The sequence below is a fragment of the Apis dorsata genome, unplaced genomic scaffold (assembly GCF_000469605.1).
Source record: "Apis dorsata unplaced genomic scaffold, Apis dorsata 1.3 scaffold_44, whole genome shotgun sequence".
Classification (NCBI taxonomy): domain Eukaryota; kingdom Metazoa; phylum Arthropoda; class Insecta; order Hymenoptera; family Apidae; genus Apis; species Apis dorsata.
In genome coordinates this window covers 2,720,513-2,726,703 of record NW_006263346.1, presented here as the reverse complement: position 1 = coordinate 2,726,703, position 6,191 = coordinate 2,720,513, and the positions used below count along the sequence as shown (strand labels likewise).

General features: G+C 43.8%; 1 long non-coding RNA gene across 1 annotated transcript in view; it reads right to left on the bottom strand.

Annotated features, from left to right (window-relative positions):
• Nucleotides 1–5,692, bottom strand: part of LOC116186593 — a 10,330-nt gene extending 4,638 nt beyond the window's left edge. Inside the window, exon 1 of the long non-coding RNA XR_004151615.1 lies at nt 2,562–5,692. This is a non-coding gene — a long non-coding RNA (uncharacterized LOC116186593). The remainder of the gene's footprint in view (nt 1–2,561) is intronic.
• Nucleotides 5,693–6,191: the final 499 nt, after the last annotated feature.

Here is a 6,191-nt window from a genome sequence, read left to right as displayed (position 1 = left end):
CGCTACCCCCATTTAACCGGCTTGTTCCGCGCCCGCGTCCTTTTATGGGGACTGGCACGCCTGTGTGCCCCGCTCCTCCCCTCCGCATCGACACCACCGTTTTTCGTTCTTCGCTAATAACGGCGACATCGGATTCGCGCTGACGCATCGGTCCGCCGGTATAAACCGTTTTTCGACGCTTCGTTAACGCGATTCCGTCGGGGAAAAGGCGCACCGACCGGAAGCAACTCGTTCAATGCGGCGGCGGTGACGACTTCGTTGACCTCCTCCTCCTCCCGCCCTCCCACTCATCCCCGTGTCACGATGGACAAACGTTGGAATAACGTGGGGGAGGAGGATCGATGACAGCGTGACCAAAAACCCGTGCGCTCGCCCGACCGGACGCTTGTTGCACATTCGACCGTCGAATCGAAATCACATTGTGTACCAGTGGCCAAGAGGATTTGTCGTGGGAAAATGTATAAATTAATCGTATATTGGAATACAATTCGTATTATCTTCGAGAAATTTCGATCGGTTGTTTCAATTTCTTCAATCGTTTATATAAATCGTTTAAAAAAAATTTTTTTTTTTTTTTTCCTATTTCGTAATCTCCTTTTGCATCTGTTAAAATTATATATCGAATGTTGCCCTGCAGGCAAACATTGTTTTCTATGGATAGAATAGAGACATCTAATAAAACAATCGTATCATCGATGAAAAAGATACCAACGGATAACCCAATTTTCTCTGGAGATAGCCCGCTGACAGGAGTACGGTGGAAAAGCAATTGGTCGAGCGATCTATTTAACATCGTGGCCAATTATACGTGCAGCGGAGCGGATCGGGTCGGGTCGATCTCTCGAGGATCGGCCGTGTAAATACGATCCCGAACGAGGCCGTATAAAAAGCGGACCACGAGCGATGCGCATCTGGCCCTTACCGACACGTCGGCCTCGCCTCTATCTGAAAGGATGGATTACGATCGCGTGATTGCTGGTGCGCCGAGTGGCGCCCATATAATTACCCCCTTTTCTATGCTCCATCGGTCTTGGTCCCCTCTCCCTCCCCCCTCCCATGATGCCCGTCCCTATTCACCCGGGGTGTTCCAATAAAATAAACAATGAGGGCTTTCCTTGGGGGAGGGTTTGAAGGGGAAGGGAGGGAGAGAGAGAGAGAGAGGGGTAGGTTCATATTCTTCTCGGTGCCGATTCACCGTGTCTACAATGCGCTCACCGCAGGTCACGCTCCGTTCGGTTCCTCTCTCGGTGCACGCTCGACGGCATAATAAATCATTTCGCGGAACCGCTCGACCGGAAACGGATTTTGTACGCTCCGTTCGTCCCCTATCATCGGCGGCAACGATCGCGGGAGACGTCGATGAACGGGTTCGATTGCGTGACTCTGGATAGCGTGGGCACTAAACTCGAGTTTTGGCTAGAGTTCGCGTAAACGTATTAGCGATAAAGTTTGTACGTGTGTTGCGCGCTAGATAAGTTTTCGAAGGTGTATAAGTGTAATCTCTCTAATGAGTATATAATTGGAATCGTTAAAAGAGAAGATATCGTGCGTTTTTGAAAATTTTGTTCGAATTTTTAAAACTTTGATATGTATTACAGAAAATTTATTTTAGAAACGAGTATTGCGCAATTTAATTTTTCGTAATTATGATAATAATAAGAAATAAAATCAATCTATCTATATCAATCTAACGCTTTCGTGAGTTTTTATGATCTTTAAATATGTTATAGAGGATATGATTTTAAACAACTTTTTCCCAACGATGATTTATATTCACCGAAAATTGATTTGAAATTATAATTGTTCATAAATATTTCTATATGTAAATATGATGTATATTTTTGAAAAAAAAAAAGAAAAGTAATATTTATCGATGTTTTTCAAAAGAATGTGTTAAATTTTTAAAACTGTTTCGTAATAATTGTTGACTTAGGACTATTCAATCAATAATTAACGAAAAACGATATTTTATTAAGGTAATTAGTGAAATATTAAGAGGTTAGATATTAGAGCTTTATTTTAGAAGTTTAATATTGAAGAATTAGAAATGATATTATGCAAGATAGATAAATAGCATTGGTCAAATAATGCCTAAAATGTAAGTATCTCACAATACAATGCTAATCACGAAATGTATTCCGTATACAGAAACGTTTATGCAATTCGCGAGTTTATTTCGCACAGGAAAAACAACCGTGTTACGTGACCGAACAGTTATTCTTGAAATACATAACGAGTCATTGATGTTGGTTTACGTCGTAATATAAACTTTGTAATATTTGTTTAAAAACATAGTTTAGCGTACTTCATAACGATATTTTTATATTTTGATACCATAATGTTTCTAATTCTTTCTAAATATTTCCTTTTTAAACATTTTATAAAATTTTACAAAGCACAATTTATTAACAAAAATAACGCTTGATCTTTTATAATAAAAATATAATATATTTAATAAAAATTAATTTTGATTTCTAATTAACTTTCACTTCAAAGATTATATCATTTGTTCTATCGAATATTATATTATTTGCAACATAACCTAAATATGTATTACATACCTGATACATAAGGAAAAGCAATTTCAATCAAATTTTCTTCAAAATTTTCTTCACTTAGTATCCATTTAACAAATATTGAACAATGCAAAGCAATCGGAAATTCTATTTTCGATAACACAACAGTTGAAAATTTCATGATTCTTTCGAACAGACTCGTAGAACTTTCTAGAAAGATCGAGTTTCCGCAGCGACCTCTTTGTGTGGTACAAACGGTTGGTAGCGCATACACGAACTCTCTGATGCGTCGTCGTTAAATTCGTCTAGGAAATACCGTGAGTGAACTTGGACGATTTCACGGAGTCGACGAGACCGTGTGTGGATTACGTGATGCTTTTCGAATGAAAATCTCGACCTCTCCTTCTCTTTGAAACCACTCTTCTCAGATTAGGAAGACTCGTTTCGAAATAGGACAAGCTCTATGAACATCGTTGGAACTATCGTTGGCGTCGCTCGCAGCGCCCTCACACTCGAAATTCTGACTCACAGCTGACGCGTTCGAAAAGCTGAGATATTTGAAAGTCATTTACCCCTTTGTCGTGGCAACTTTCTTCCCGATAAATCTTACTCATAGAGAAGAAGGTGCGAAAGTTTATTCTCTGTGTATGTGCACGCGTTGTGTGTATGTGTGTGTGTGTGTGTGTGTGTGTGTATGCTAAGCGCTGTGTGTATGGTAAGCGCTATGTGTATGTGTATATGTGAATTTGCACGAACGTGGCCAACCAACCGAAGAAGGATCTTACGGAGCATCTTTTATCCAGCGTGGAAAAGATACGGTGAACGAGAGAGGAGAATAAAATATTCGAGACGAAGCCGGTGGCAGCCAAAAGTAGCGAGGAAGCTAAACTGAAGAACCCCTCGCCACGAAAGCGGGGCGTTCGATCGTAAAAACTCTTCGACGATGCTTTGATTTCCCTTTTGTCGTGTCCACGCCATTGGAGGCCTTTTGGAAAGATTTTAGAGGCCGCGATTCTATCCATCGGAAAGCAATTGCCTGTTGGATAACGTGATGCAGTCAAAAACGGTCAGATGAATTTTTGACGAGAAAATAGTGCATACGAATTCACGAGTCGACGTATACACTCAGAGGGGACCAGAACACAACATTTTCTAATAATATAGCATACGCTCCCATGTTTCGTTTCGACGTGTGCCGCGCAGATACCGAAAAGAAAGGAAAAAAGCAAAATATTCTTGTCATCGAGGAAAGAAAAAAGAAAGTGGGAAAAGATAAAATCGTGTAGGTAAATATACTCTATACCGTTGCAAGTATACACATATATACGCATACATATACATCAGACACCTTGACACAAGACGTCTGGCAGCGAAGAAAACGAGAACAAGGGTTGCCTTTAATGACCGATGCCGATCGATGGTTTAGTTTTACAAATATAACGCGGTTTCGTTATGAGTAGGGATAGATTGAACAGACGGTGGTGGTGCTGGCGGTGGCGGAGGCGGTGTCGTCGTCCATGGTAAAACCGACCGAGCGATTAAAACAGCGATGGATACCGGCGGTCCGAGAGCGTCCCGAGGGTTAATTAAAACCTCTCTAATTATTTATAAACAGTCATTTCTTTTTCCCGCGTGATAATAAACGTGTAATGCTCGCAGCGCCAACGGATTGGTCGACTGGCCAGAACGCTAGTCTCTGATTGGTCGAGTCACCGGCACCCGTTCGAGTCCGCGCGGACTCGATAGCTCCGTTTTCGTCGCACTCATCGCGCCGAATGGTCCTTGACTCCCTCTCCGTGTCATTCCTTTATACCATCCTTCTCGCTCGTGCCGATTCTCGCGTTCTCTCCCTTGCTCGTTCGCGCGTCGCCACTCTCGATAGGTTTCTCTCTCGGTCGCACTCAGGAGCTCGGTCTACCAGCGCGTAATCTGTAAATCCTCGACCGTGGAGAGAACGTAGAAGTCCGGTAAGTTGCTCGAACGGAATCCTCGTCCTCTTACTTCTCCCTTTCTCCGCTGAGTTCCTCCTTCCATGGGCTCTTCAGTTCTCCTCATACCCTTCGTGCTTATCCTTCGTCTCCATCGTCGCTCCCCTCTTCATCTTTCGTGTCTCTTTCCGTCACTCTCAATTCTGTCTCTTTTTTCCATCTCCGTCCCCCGAACTACTCTCCTATATACGCGTATCTCTCTATCCATACTCTCGTTCCGTCTCCTTCGTTTTTCCTTGCCCGGTTCTCTACCACTGGTTTCCATTCCAAGTCGGTGCCCACTCGAAGAAGGAAGCGAGGGGATTTCTTTCAGCGCCGATAAAAGCCTCGCCTCGCTGCCCAATATTGATTCGCGCTCTAATCTGCGGAGAGATCCTTCGCCCTCCCTTCCATCCGTTCCTCTTTCACTCTCTTACTCTTTCACTTGGCTTGTCTCTTTCACTCTTTGCACTGCTACTACTCTCTTTTCGTCGTTCCTTTTGCTCACCTCAGCCGCCGACGTCTCTTACGTCGTCGACAAAATAAACCGCCGATACCCTCGTGGTATAAGTAATAACTCCGGTCAAAGGGAAGACGATATCGGGAAGACGGCATCTGGCGAAAGGACGTGTGCAAAGCCAGTTCCGGAGAAATACAACGCCGTAATTCCACGCTTATGGATACCGTTCGATAGCGGTCGAAGTGCCATCCAATATAAACGACGAATCCGCCGATTACCCAGTCGGTATTTCAATTAGCGAGTGTCGCCCCTGTATTTCTCTCGTTCAAACGACCAACATCTTTTAATCTAAAAAATAAGGGAAAGAAAAAGAGGCGCGCTATTGCGTACGCTAAAAGCGATTTTTCTTTTCGCCTTGAACACCATACCCGACTGTTTACCTGAGTTTTTCGTTCGACAATACTCGTTGACCGCATTTTTCCCCGCGGTTATATTTTTTTCTCGTATTGTACGCGAGACTGCGTGTCCTTTTAGCGCGACTCGAATAACTTCCTTTGAAGCACGAGCACCGGCGGCGGAACGTAACCGCCGACGGGAAAACGTTTGTATTCTCGTTCTCCGCTCGATGTTTATCGAATCTAACTGCCCCATACTTACTTTCCTGCCCCATAAAGGTTGCACACCGATTCCACGCGTTTTCCGCTGGACTTAGCACAATACCTGGCAAACACGCGCTCCTTTCTCTCTCTCTCTCTATACCTCTACCTCGAAAGCCGACGACCGCGATATTGAGAAAGGGAGGCGACCAAACCAGCGAAACAAATTGCGCGGTCCGATTGAATAATCCACGAGGATCGTGTTCTTCAGCGGCAGCTTCGTTTTTCGTAATTCACCCGGTAATACAAGTTTAAGGATACGGTTGAGCAGGACTTCTCAATGAAGTCTACGGAAAGCGCAAGGAGGAGGATGGATAAAAAGAGTAAAAAGCAAGCGAGGAAGGAAGGAAGGAAGGAAGGAAGGAAGGAAGGAAGGGAAACGAGGGGAAAATGGGAAAAGATCGTGCTTGCGAGCAATGAAAAATAATGGGGCGGCACCACCCCCGTCGTTTCCTCTTATACTTCATGAAGTAGAAAAAGGAGAAGCTCACGCTGCCGCCCTTTAATCTTCGCTTTAAGCCACCAACCGTTTCGCGAGTTTAGCGCGAAATGAAAAATTCATTTCCATCGAGGTGACAAGACTTTCTGCTGC